This window comes from Vicia villosa, linkage group LG3 (assembly GCF_029867415.1).
Source record: "Vicia villosa cultivar HV-30 ecotype Madison, WI linkage group LG3, Vvil1.0, whole genome shotgun sequence".
NCBI classification, from domain to species: Eukaryota; Viridiplantae; Streptophyta; class Magnoliopsida; order Fabales; family Fabaceae; genus Vicia; species Vicia villosa.
The window spans coordinates 57,519,736-57,533,798 of record NC_081182.1 but is presented as its reverse complement, the minus strand read 5'-3'; the positions used below and the strand labels follow the sequence as shown (position 1 = coordinate 57,533,798).

Here is a 14,063-nt window from a genome sequence, read left to right as displayed (position 1 = left end):
AAATTCAAAGCATGAGTCAGAATTCAAAAAAATGGAAACGTTGTGGAGGTGCTCCCATGGTGGCCGCAGTTTCGACAGTTGTAGCCAGCGACAGTTGATGCGCGGTGGAAGGTCTTCGCGTCGGAGCCGTTCTCCAGATCTATTCTGTTTCCGTTTCTACTTTTTCTATTTACTTTCTTTTGATTATTCGTTCTATTTTCGGTTTGGCTTGTGAAACGTTGTTGTTTTAGGTTCATGTTGGTGGCGATGGTTGATGAAGGATAGGCTGTCCATGGTTTAAATGGAATGTGAGGTTGATGATTTTATGGCTGCCGTTAGTGATAGAGGATGGTAAATCACTTAGATTTAATTAGTGAAAATGTAAAAATGGGATATCAAATTACATTTATGGTTATTTAAAGAAAGTAAAAAATAGGAAGAAAAATTGAGAGAGTGACACATAAGCAGCATTAATTGACAAATGCATATAATTGAAACAAGAGTGTAAATATTCACTTTAAACCCTGAAATTAGAAAAATTAAGTCATTTAGTTAGAAGGGTGTATGTGATTTTTCCATGTACTTTTATACATGTATATTGAATTATTTGATTTTTTTTTCAGATTTTTGTTTTAGATTTGATGCATTTAAACTCTATTCGAAAGTGTTTTCATAAAGATAGTTCACATCTCTCCTCCTAACTTAACTAGAAATTATGAATTTAAATCTAGTTTGTATATAGATTCAAAAGTATTAAAAAGAGAATTTTACCATCAATTATACTTTACTAGTTTCTGGATAATATCTAACTGGTAAAAATTATATTTAATATATTCCAAATAGAAGTTAATAATGAAAGAGATATTTAATCTATTAGTAAGGTAATTTGTTAGCCATTAACTATTTTCTATTTACAGATGGTTTATTATATTTCTTTTTATAATCATTTCAATAAATATTCCTTTTTAACAATAAAATATATAAACTCAAATCTAATCTTATAAAAACATATAAGTGTCACTTTGTCACCTTATCTTAATTGAATGTAAATATAGAAAAATACGTTCACGTACAAATTACATTCCTATTATATGATTTCAAAACAACCTTACCTATTATATGAATTCAAAAGAACCTTATTACCTATTATATGAATTCAAATATTTGGAAAGTAGTTATTTTTAAAATAAAATCTTTATTTTAAAAATCAAAACAACCTTATATATTATATATATTCATTATTATTTTCAACGAAAGGATTTTATGTTAAATAAAGAAAAAGATTTGTTTTTTCATTGGTACTGTTATTATGTATATATATATATATATATATATATATATATATATATATATATATATATATATATATATATATATATATATATATATATATATATATATATATATATATATATATATATATATATATATATATATATATATATATATATATATATATATATATATACTATAATAACTCTTATTATCAGACACATTTTGTATTGATTTGTCGTTCTTATTGCTCTTCTCCTTCGCTATTCTTTGTAATTTTTATCTATTTTTCTTCTTTCAATTTTTCCATTCCTAGCAAATATGGCAGTCTCTCAAGAAGACATTGCTTATGAGATATTTTCTTGGTTACCTGCAAAAATCATTTGTAAATTTAAATTAACTTGCACTTCATTCTCCAAATTTTCAGAAGAATCTCCTTTCAAAACAAAACAATCTTGTAATTTGTTAGGGATGAGTGAAACATGTTTCTTCCTCCAACATGATCAAATAAGTCAAAGATATCAAAAAAGGATTGAGTTGCACCATTTACCTAAGGAGCAACAATTTTCAGGTGTTCCTAACAATGTTCTCACCTTCCTATCAAGCTCAGCTTGTATTCTAGCTTCTAGTAATGGTTTGCTTCTTTGTCATACCAATTACAAAATCTTTCTTTTACATTCCCACTCCTGAGTCACTTAGAAAAAACCATAACTTTTCTACTATAAATCTCATGTTAGATTGTTCTCATAGCTCTTCCGATGACTATTTGATATTTCTTTTTGAAAACACAGTGGATTGGTCACCCACAAGTTATATATGCAATATATATCATGGTAAAGAAGGCTTGTGGAAAAGAATGGAAAACAACTTTTTAAGTGGTGGTAGGAATATGAAATTTGACATGCCGGTGTTTTATAATGGAGCCGTTCACTTCATCTCTATAAAAGGTCGAGTCCTTTTTATAAGCCTTACATAGTGTCTTATAATTTTGAAAAAGGAACTTCAACTATTCTTAAATTGCCGAGGGAAGCTATAAAAGGTTTTCACATCGAGTGTGACATGGGCATATTTAATTGGGGGTAAAGTGACAAGTTCCAATAATTCTATATGTTTAGTGAAATCAAGAAAATCTGCTTTCACTATTTGGATTTTAAAAGATCACAAGTCATGTTCATGGCAAAAGATATTGAAGGTTAGAGTGAATGCATTGGGGTTAGAAGAGAAAGATGCTCATGTTACCGGATTTACAGTCATGAACGGCAATATTTTAGTTTTTTCTACAGAACAAAAGATTTATAGTTGTGGTTTGGATGAAGAAACATTCATGATTGTTGAAGAAATAGGCTCACACTGTTGTGGATCCAATCCTCGCTTTCTTTCTTACTCAAACACTCTCCGTTCGTGTGGGACTAATGTTCAAACCATGCCTTGCTAGAAACAAATAATGTATGCTGCCAAGTTTAGTAGATTAGTAGTGTTTATTGAGAAGTTGTAATATCTGAATTTCATTCAAGAAAATTCAAGGCATTAGTTATTAATTTTGAAATTATTATAGACTTATAGTTACTGTCTTTCATACAATCTCTTAATATATAGTTATACAACTTGTCTATGCAAGAGTTAATAGGATGTGGAAGACCAACATGTTTGAACATACGAATCAAATTAAGGTATCTTTAATGGAGAAAATGATGAATTGGAGAAGATGAAGATTAGAGAATAGAGAGTAAAATAATAGAGAGAGAGAGTAATTGAGGGTGAGATGATAAATTGGCATTAACAACAAATAAGAGTAGTGAGCTCCTTATATAGTACACATTACAAAATGATTGGAATGAATTAAAACACGCAAAACAGAAACAGAAAAACAGTTAAGCTTCAGTGTAACCGGTTACGACAAACAGCGTAACCGGTTACGCAACTTCAACATCTCCCGTAACTCTATTTCACGGGTTCGTAACCGGTTACAACAACCACTGTAACCGGTTACGCCAACTGAAGTGGTAAAAACAACAGTTTCAACACACCACCTCACTTCAGTTGGTCCAAATCAAGCATGCTCAGCTTTATTCTCAGCCTCTTGAACACTTCATTTGTCACCCCTTTGGTTAACAAGTCAGCCACTTGATCTTCGCTTCGACAATATCCCAATCGTAACTTTCCATCGCTCACTAACTCCCTCAAATAATGAAACTGCATCTCTATATGCTTGCTCCTTCCGTGTGCAATCGGATTCTTCGCAAGGTTAATCGCAAAAACATTATCAACAAGGAGAGTAATAGCCTCACCCTCACTACTATTAAGCTCCTTCAATAGATTCATAAGCCACATGGCTTGGCAAGCACACAACGATGCCGCAATATACTCGGCCTCACAAGATGAGAGTGCTACCACCGGTTCCTTTTTCGAACACCAAGAGATTGGAGTTCTACCTAGCATAAAGATGTATCCAGCCGTTGACTTTCTATCATCCTTATCACCACACCAATTGGAATCGGTGAAACCAAGTAAATCACACTTTCGGCCCGTATCCGATGCCGGAAAGAGAATTCCACCACCAAGAGTCCCTTTAATGTATCTAAGGATCCTCTTGACAGCTGCCATATGAGATACCTTTGGTCTCTCCATGAATCTACTCGCAATACTGACACTAAATGCCAAGTTCGGTCGCGTATTGCACAAATACCGCAATGATCCAATCAATCTTCGATATTGAGTTGGATCAACATCTTGCTCATCCTCACTCTTGGGCAGCTGTAGTCTTGCCTCACATGGTGTAATGGCAACATTGCAATGCTCCATTTCACACCTTTTCAATATCTCAAGTGCATACCTCCTTTGGTGCATGAGCAGTCCCATTTTTGACCTTTGGAACTCTATGCCAAGGAAGTATTTCATGATACCAAGGTCCGTCATCTCAAACTCACTCATGAGTTCCTTCTTGAACCTTGAAATACTCTCCTCACAACTGCCGGTAATCAAGAGATCGTCCACATATAGACAAAGAATTATCACACCATCCTTAGCATTCGATCTCACATACACGCCATGTTCGGACACACACCGCTTGAAGTTAATGTCGACAAGAAAACCATCTATGCGTTTGTTCCAAGCTCTTGGAGCTTGTTTCAAACCATATAAGGCTTTATGCAACTTGTAGTATCTCATCTCTTGATTCTTCACTACAAAACCAGGGCAACATTCTTATCACAGAAATTCATGGATCAACATAGCATAATCACAATCATACAACAGAGCCATCAACTCAACACAACGTACTAACTACGATTACATAAACAGAACTAAATCCCCATATACCAATCATCATATTTCCCATTATATAGTCAGAACCCCACCCTTACCTTGGATTGAAGGTTGCTCTAATTCTTCGATTGAAAATCTAGCTTTGTGCCTCCTTTCCCACTTTTCCTCTTTACAGCAACTTCTACGTTCTCTCTCTAAGACTAACTCTCCACAATTAACCTAATTTTCTTTCATTCCTATTAACCAAATAATTTTCTATTTCTCTTATTGGGCCTAACATTCACACTCCCACTTTGCTATACACAACTATAAAAAAATCCAAACTCAATTAATCTCATATAATACTAATATTTATATTAATATTATTTATAATATTAATAATACTAAATGATACTCTTAATAATCGACCGACTAATCAACTAAATAATTAACTTAGCAACACAACGCAACATATAACAACTTATTAACAAATAATACGAAAGTAATTTAATTAATTTACGGGTGTTATAGTACACCCTGCTTTAGAGCCCGAGCCCTTGCTTCATTCTTCATTACATCTACACGGAAAAACGATTGTCACCCGAATAAGCATGGGGAAAACCAACAACAAAAGAATGGAATAAATTTCAAACTTACCGCAGGAAGTTCGACGATCCTCGCAAGAGAGGGCACTTATCAATAGTGAAACATCTATTATATGCTTTAAACATTTTTTATCAGCTTCAACCGAGGGAACTACACCGCCAATATAATCCAGGTGGTTAAAAAGTCCACCAGCTTATTCTTCTGATACGAATCCTCGACAAAACATCCTCCTCTTCGTAAGTGTATGTGTCGTTCTCCTTGCGGAAATGCTTCGCTGAGCAACAATGGGAAACAAATGTTTGCACTTACCCTCTACCTCTAACTCAGTTCCGTAAATGGCCGCATGAGTCAGGAGATGAAGAGGAGTTACCAGGAATAGAACCGGCCTGCAAAGGTTGAAAATTTAAGAAAGCCTTCAAAGACTTGCATCGTCGGTACTAAGGAAAGTAACTCTTGTTCCCTTGGTTGGGCCGAAGTGCCACAGTTACAGGGGAAAAGATGAAAAATTGAAGGTGATAGAAGGGTTCTCTTTCAAATATTCACACCAATATTGATAAGCCTTTACATATGCCTAACTTGTTGGGTGAAGTTGAGACGGGGCCACCATCAAGTAGTTGAAAACAAATATCTCAAAAGCGATGAAGGGAAGGAGAACACTCAAGTATGAGAAGAGATATTCATATAGAGGGATGGTACGATTACCATACTCACTGCATATTCTATCATCTTCACCAGGGATAATGAGACCCCAAAGCGAAGATTCTCTCTCTTTAGAGGAATCCTTATTTAGACTACCCTCTTTGGCAAAAATAGAAACATTCAAAAAGTATATGGAATCTTCCCACCGAGACATTGGGTTCACTAGGTTCCTTCTTACATTATTCCGCGATTTTTTATCCATGAGGCATTAATAATCTTAAGAACAAGAAGACAAAATTTAAGAGGAGAAAAGAAGTAACCACTCAAGAATAGAATGGAGAGGAAAGAGGGGTGTAAAAGGGAAGTGACTATAGTTCTTTCTATACTTATGTATTGGCAATATAGAAGAAAGATGTCCTATCAACAATCACGTTTCTCGCACGTACACTCAAGTGTTTCAGCTCCCAAAAATGATCATAATTACGCCTTCGAATAGATGTTTGCCATTCCAAACATCAGAAGCATTAAGAAGAGTGGTCGGCAATCGAGAACGAAATTCTCCAAACCCTCACCATGATATTCAAGCACGAGTGTTTTGGGGAAACTTTTCTGGCTGGGCACACATTTTTCAATCGCACTTCTAGAATCTTCTCCTGACTACTCGACTATCATGTGTCTCGCTGCAAGAGATGTACACCTCAAGCACATCCAAAGGTTTTCCGGATTCCACGCCTGAAAGATAGCGAGATCGTTATTCTTCTTCCTTATATATAGAAATGACGCCATTTAAAATAATAAATTTCTAACACAATTTGAATGCTCTCTACTCTTCCACTTACTTTGAGCGTCAGAGTGTTAACCTTGCATGAACACCCCCGCTCTACCGCATTAGAAGTCTACTCCGCCACAGCTTCCGCTTTTCACTCTATTTCTGCTTCTAGAACGATAAAATAATAATAATAATAATTATTATTATTATTATTATTATTATTTGAATGGTTGATATAATTTTTATTTTTTAAATAAAAGTCTTTCTAAATTTAGAATTAAGTATTTGAATTTTTTTGCTAAATATAAAATTAAGGAGTGGATGATAACTTCAAAAGTAACAAACTTTTAGATTAATTTTATATAACGGTAGAAAAATAAAATAAAAAAACATATAAAAAATATAGATTATAAATAACAGAAATTTAATAAAATTGTAAACCATTTTATTTGGTTTTATAATTTTAACTAGTAAGAAACCCGTGCTATCGCACGGGTCCCGTCTGGGTTGCCATTACACGTCTGGGTTGACATTACGTCTACCAGTGAATCTAAATAAGTTACTTTTAAAATTTTATTAGCCCATTTTTTCAAACCTAAAATGTATGACAGCTGCCCGTCAAATTTCAATTTTAAAACTTTCTTATCTTATTATATCATATTTACATTTTTTACAACCTACGATGTATGACAACTCCCCGTTAAATTAAAAACCTGAAACCTTCTTATTAAATCGTATTTACATTTGTTACAAAAATAAAACGTACGATAATATCCCGTAAAAATATAATAAACTATATAAAATATGCTCATGCAAATGGAGATTAAAAACAAACTTATAACCTAATCTTCAATAACAATCTTCAAAATAGTCAAAAAAAAATTACCATAGATAAATTTATTGTAAAATTTTATTTAAAAAAATTAAAAATCCAAAAAAATATCATCAGTTTTCTATTAAAAGCGTGAGAATGGACCAAAACTTTTTTAATTTAAAATAGAGTGACTATTTTCGTAAATCAAATAAAATTGGAGATTAAAATTATAGTATAGCTATTTATATTCTAGACAAACCAAGTATTTTGGCACAAAAAAAATATTAAATCTATAAAATTATTGTAACTTTTTTTTCATTTATAAGTATCTTGAACCCGTTGGTCCATTTATAAAAATATATATAACTTATTCTCATTTATACAAATAATTGTATAAGTAGTTGAATTTATTACTTTCATAAAATTATTTGTAACTTATTTCCATTTATAAAAATAATTGTAACTTATTCCCATTTATTAATATAATGTATCATCTTTCATTCTAATTTATTGATAACGTTTTAGTTCCACATAGATAATAAAGTAAAGTATATAAACAAAATTAAATACTTAAATAATTCTAACATTTTAGTTACCATATTTTAGTTACCATTTTGTTCACAAGGATATATATTATTTTTTGTTCTATACTAAAATATTTGATTGGGACATATTAAATTAGGATTATACTATTTTAGATTGATCAAAAATAATAATAGTAGTTTATAATCAATCAACAACAAACTTTTTTTCTGTATATAAAAATAACACTATTTATGAAAAAAATTGGATCAACAATTCATTTTTTAATTTTCTTGTACATAAAAGTTTTTCTCGTATATAGAATTTTACGTCCCATATATTATTTGATAATATATATTATCAATGACAAATAAATGTTATCATTACAAATTAAGATAAATTCTTAAAAGAATGAATTTTCTCCCATATATGAAACGATTATGATTTTTGAATGTTAGCGTTGAAAAGATGCTGAAAGTGAATTAATTAAATCAGCGCCATTAAAATTTGAAAAAAAATATAAATATTATGGAGATAATGAAGTTGTGCATAGTGGAATCCTTTATTCAACCATAAATCATGAAAATATGAAATCCTTTATTCAAGCATAAATGATATATATATATATATATATATATATATATATATATATATATATATATATATATATATATATATAATGGTTATATTTACTCCAGGAGTAAGTTATTATAACTTACTCAAAATCTAGACCATTGATTCTTCTGACTCTAATGGTTAAAAATAATAACTAATAGTTTTCTCTCTCCACATTTAATTACTTATTATTTTTAACCACTAGATTGAAAATAATCAATGGTCTAGATTTGGAGTAAATATAACCCTCCTCATATATATATATATATATATATATATATATATATATATATATATATATATATATATATATATATATAATATATGAGATATTGCATAAAATGGGATATCAAATTACATTTATGATTATTTAAAGAAAATAAAAAATAGGAAGAAAAATTGAGAGAGCGACACATAAGCAGCATTAATTATCAAATGCATATAATTGAAAGAAGAGTGTAAATATTCACTTTTAAACCTAAAATTAGAAAAATTAAGTCATTTAGTCAGAAGGGTGTATGTGATTTTTCCAAGTACTTTTTATACATGTATATTAGATTATTTGATTTTTCATATTTTTGTTTTAGATTTGAGGCATTTAAACTCAATTCCAAATTGTTTTCATAAAGATAGTTCACATCTCTCCTCTAACTTAACTAGAAATTATGAATTTGAATCTAGTTTGTATATAGATTCAAAAGTATTAAAATTTTCAAAGAGAATTTTACTATCAATTATACTTTAATAGCTTCTGGATAATATTTAACTGGTAAAAAATATATTTAATCTGCTCCAAATAGAAGTTAATAATGAAAGAGATATTAAATTTATTAGTAAGGTAATTTGTTAGCAAGTAATTAATGTTATATTCTACTAATAATATTTTATTAACTATTTTCTATTTACAGATGGTTTATTATATTTCTTTTTATAATCATTTCAATAAATATTCTTTTTTAACAATAAAATATATAAACTCAAATCTAATCTTATAAAAACAAATACGTGTCACTTTGTCACCTTATCTTAATTGAATGTAAATATAGAAAAAAATACATTCACGTACAAATTTCATTCCTATTATATGAATTCAAAAGAACCTTACCTTATTATATGAATTCAAAAGAACCTTACCTATTTTATGAATTGAAATATTTGGAAAGTAGTTATTTTTAAAACAAAATCCTTATTTTAAAATTCAAAACAACCTTACCTATTATAAGAATTCATCATTATTTTTTTCAGTGGCACTGTTATTATATATAAACTAACATAACTCTTATTATCACACATTTTGTATTCATTTGTTGTCCTTATTGTTCTTCTCCTTCCGCTATTTTTCTGTAATCTTCATATATTTTTCATCTTTTAATTTTTTCATTCCTAGAAAATATGGCAGTCTCTCAAGAAGACATTGCTTATGAGATATTTTCTTGGTTACCTGCAAAAATCATTTTTAAATTTAAATTAACTTGCACTTCATTCTCCAAATTTTCAGAAGAATTTCCTTTCAAAACAAAGCAATCTTGTAATTTGTTAGGGATGAGTGATGCGTGTTTCTTCCTCCAACATGATCAAATAAGTCAAAGATATCAGAAAAGGATTGAGTTGCACCATTTACCTAAGGAGCAACAATTTTCTGGTGTTCCTACCAATGTTCTCACGTTCCTATCAAGCTCAGCTTGTATTCTAGCTTCTAGTAATGGTTTGCTTCTTTGTCAAACCATTAAAGATGATCCAATTGAATTGTTTATTTGCAATCCAATTACAAAATCTTGGTTTTTCATTCCTACCCCTGAGTCACTTAGAAAAAACCATAACTTTTCTACTATAAATCTGATGTTAGATTGTTCTAACAGCTCTTCTTCTGATGACTATTTCATACTTCTTTTAGAAAACACAGAAGAATCGTCACTTGTTTGCTCATTGCGAAGTGACAAATAGAGTTTGGAGGAAAGTCTATGATTGGGTTGGCGTTGACACTTGTTTATCTAGGGAGGAGTTTGTGAATTACTTTCATTATTGCGGGAAAATAACGTGCGTCAAGACTAGAACCATTGGGGCGGTGGTGTGGCTATCAACGGTTTGGAACATTTGGCTATCCCGGAACGCTATCGTTTTCAAAAACGAAACCTTTAGTTTCCTTGATTGTTGGTCGGAGACCGTTTGTAAAGCTTGGAGGTGGTTAAGCTCTTTTTATAATAGAGTCAAATATTGTAATTTGTATACTTGGAATATTCTACCGTTCTCGTGTTTCGAGACGTAGGAGTTTTCCCTTTGTTTCTTAGGGCGGAGCACCCCTTTTGCTCCGATTAATCCATTGCCTATTAAAAAAAAAAAGGGTGTGGAAATCAATGGAAAACAACTTTTTAAGTGGTGGTAGGAATATGAAATTTGACATGCCGGTGTTTTACAATGGAGCCGTTCACTTCATCTCAGATTGCTCAGATTACTTTATGAGATCGAGTCCTTTTTATAAGCCTTACATAGTGTCTTATAATTTTGAAAAAGGAACTTCAACTATTCTTAAATTGCCGAGGGAAGCTATAAAAGGTTTTCACATCGAGTGTGACATGGGCATATTTAATTGGGGTAAAGTGACAAGTTCCAATAGTTCTATATGTTTAGTGAAATCAAGAAAATCTGCTTTCACTATTTGGATTTTAAAAGATTACAACTCATGTTCATGGCAAAAGATTTTGAAAGTGAGAGTGAATGCATTGGGGTTAGAAGAGAAAGAAGCTCATGTCACCGGATTTACAGTCATGAATGGCAATATTTTAGTTTTTTCTACAGAACAGAAAATATATAGTTGTGGTTTGGATGGAGAAACATTTATGATTGTGAAAGAAATAGGCTCACACAACTGTGGATCCAATCCTAGCTTTATTTCCTACTCAAACACTCTTCGTTCTTGTGGGACTAATATTAAAATCATGCCTTGCTAGGAACAAAAGATATAAGATGCCAAGTTTAGTTGATTATTAGAGTTTTTGAGAAGTTGTAATACCTATTTTTCATTACTATAATTCAAGGCATTAGTTATTAATTTTGAATTTGCTATAGTTATTGTTTTTGATGCAATGTCTTTAATAATAGTTATTCAACTTGTGTCTCATTATTAAGCTTCCTTAATCATGCAATTTAACTTTGATGTAGTTGTTATACTCTCAGTCAAAAAGTTCAATAGATTCTGCAAATATTCAAAATGTTTCTTACTAGATTAGATATATTATGTGATATCTCAAATGTTGTTCTTGTTGAAAATCATAGGTATTCGATGTCGTGCTTCAAATATCATAACTCAAGATTCTTTATAGACACCTAGGCAACGTTTGGATAAACTACTTAACTTAGTATAAAGTATTTCTATAACAAGACATAAAATAAAGTTAAACTATTTCCATACAAACTATATTTAGTTAATATAACACAAATAAAATTGAATGTGTATTTTACTCTAACATGTTAGTTGCTTTTAAGTTGCTTATTGTTAGTTTTAATTTGTAATAAGTTAGTTCAAGTGGCTCATTATTCCACCTAAACATGACTAAATATTCATAGATATATGAACATAATACTTTTAAGTTGCTTTTGTAGGTCATTGATTTTTTTTAATAAGCAATGGGATTAAAACAGGGAGTATAAGAGGTATTCCGGCCGAAAATAAGGTGGAAAACTTCTACGTCTCAAAATAAGAGAGGGGTAGAATATTCCAAGCGTGAAAGTTACAATGATCCACTAAATTATAATAAGATAGAAGCCATGACCACGAATTGAAAACAACCTCCGTCATGCATTCGGTAAAACTGAACATCTCCTTCCTAAAAATGATCGCGTTACGCCTGTTCCAAATGCTCCAAGCCGTTGCCAACCAAATGACCGAAACCATAGATGTCTTGGTTTTATCCTTCATTTTCTCCGAGATACAACTGAACCCCTCGAATTCCTCCAAGGATAAATTGTCAAAGGGACCTATCCACTCGAAAACCTTCTTCCAAATGCTCGAAATAATAGTGCAGCCCCCTAAAAGATGCATTAAGCATTCATCCTCCACTAAAAAGAAAACACAAAGCTGAGCACTAGCATCTAGCAAAATGCCCCTCTTTTTAAATTGGTCCTTTGTAGCGAGTCTGTTGTGTATAATCCTCCATCCAAAGAAAAGAATTTTTTGAGGAGCTTTTATCTTCCATAAGCACGCTGCATCCTTCACGATTAGAGCACTAAGAGGAGGGCCGGACACAAGTCTTTATGAGCACCAAAGAAACCAGTGTCGTTCCAGACCCAGCCAGCCTCCGCAAAACTCCCAGCCTGCTGAGCCGTAACAGCGTCATTATGAGCTTTAACAAACAGCTCAGTATACGCTAGAGACAGGGGCTGATTTCCGGCCCAAGACCCATACCAAAGCGGAACATTTGAACCGTTACCCACCTTGCAAGAGATAGCACCTGAAAAATTTTGGTTCAACAAAGCAGCATAGTTATCAGATATGAGAATATCCTTCCACCAAATAGAATCACTTTTTGCAACAACGGAAATGTCACTAACAAGAACCTTCAATTTAATGTTTTCGTATCTAGACACAAGAATTCCACGCCACACCGCCTCTTCTTCTACAAGAATCCTCCACTTCCACTTGCTCAACAATGTCACATTCATAACCTCCACATTCTTTACTCCCAAACCACCTTCTTCCCGCGATTTACACACGGTATCCCAACTCACCCAATGGATAGGCCTTTTGATGTCGCTACCATTCCAAAGGAAATTGGATTGAATAGCCCAGATTTCCTTAATAATCTTAGATGACACTTTGTAAAAAGAGGGGGAATATATAGGAATGGCATTTAACACGGAATTGATAAGACACACACGACCCACTACGTTGAGATTAATACCCTTCCAAACGGCCAATCTCCGTTTCAACAAGATGATCAAATCTGTCCACATAGCAAGCTTCCGCGGGTTACCTCCCACTTTAATACCGAGGAATTTAAAGGGAAGCATGTCTACTTTACAAGAGAGAAAAGTAGACGCTGCCTCAATAAAACCATCACAAACGTTAACACCATAAATGTTGTTTTTATTGAAATTTACCCGCAATCCCGACATCATCTCAAAGCCTCTAAGAATCGCCTTCATGCTCCACAAATTCGCGGTATCTCCTTCCGCTAAAATGACGGTATCATCCGCAAATTGTAACATGTTCACTCTCTCCACTTCATTGATCTTGAATCCCCTAAAGTCATCATTTGAAATAGCCTTTCGCATTAACGTCGTAAGAACCTCCGTTGTCAAAACAAACAAAAAAGGGGATAGTGGATCACCTTGACGAAAACTTTTTTCAACTTTGTAGGTGATTGTTGATCCATAGATAAGTGACTCTTGTGGTTTTGGAGTTTCATAAGATCTGTTTTTCTTTTATTGTAATTTTTTAAGATTATTTTGATTTTACATTTCTTTTAAAATATAATATGATACATACAATTTTTAATTTAGTTTGACATTATTATTTATTTTGTTGTTTGACATGTTTGAAATACTTAATGACAAATTTTTAAATATGATTGTAGGTCCATTTTATTTTGCTTTATAAATATATTT

The 14,063-nt window shown here is 31.9% G+C and overlaps 2 pseudogenes; both read left to right on the top strand.

Annotated features, from left to right (window-relative positions):
* The first annotated feature begins 1,572 nt into the window (after nucleotides 1-1,572).
* LOC131658127 (F-box protein At5g07610-like) lies at nucleotides 1,573-2,686 on the top strand (annotated as a pseudogene).
* A 7,165-nt stretch (nucleotides 2,687-9,851) lies between these two features.
* Nucleotides 9,852-11,407, top strand: LOC131658126 (uncharacterized; annotated as a pseudogene).
* The last annotated feature ends 2,656 nt before the right edge of the window (nucleotides 11,408-14,063 follow it).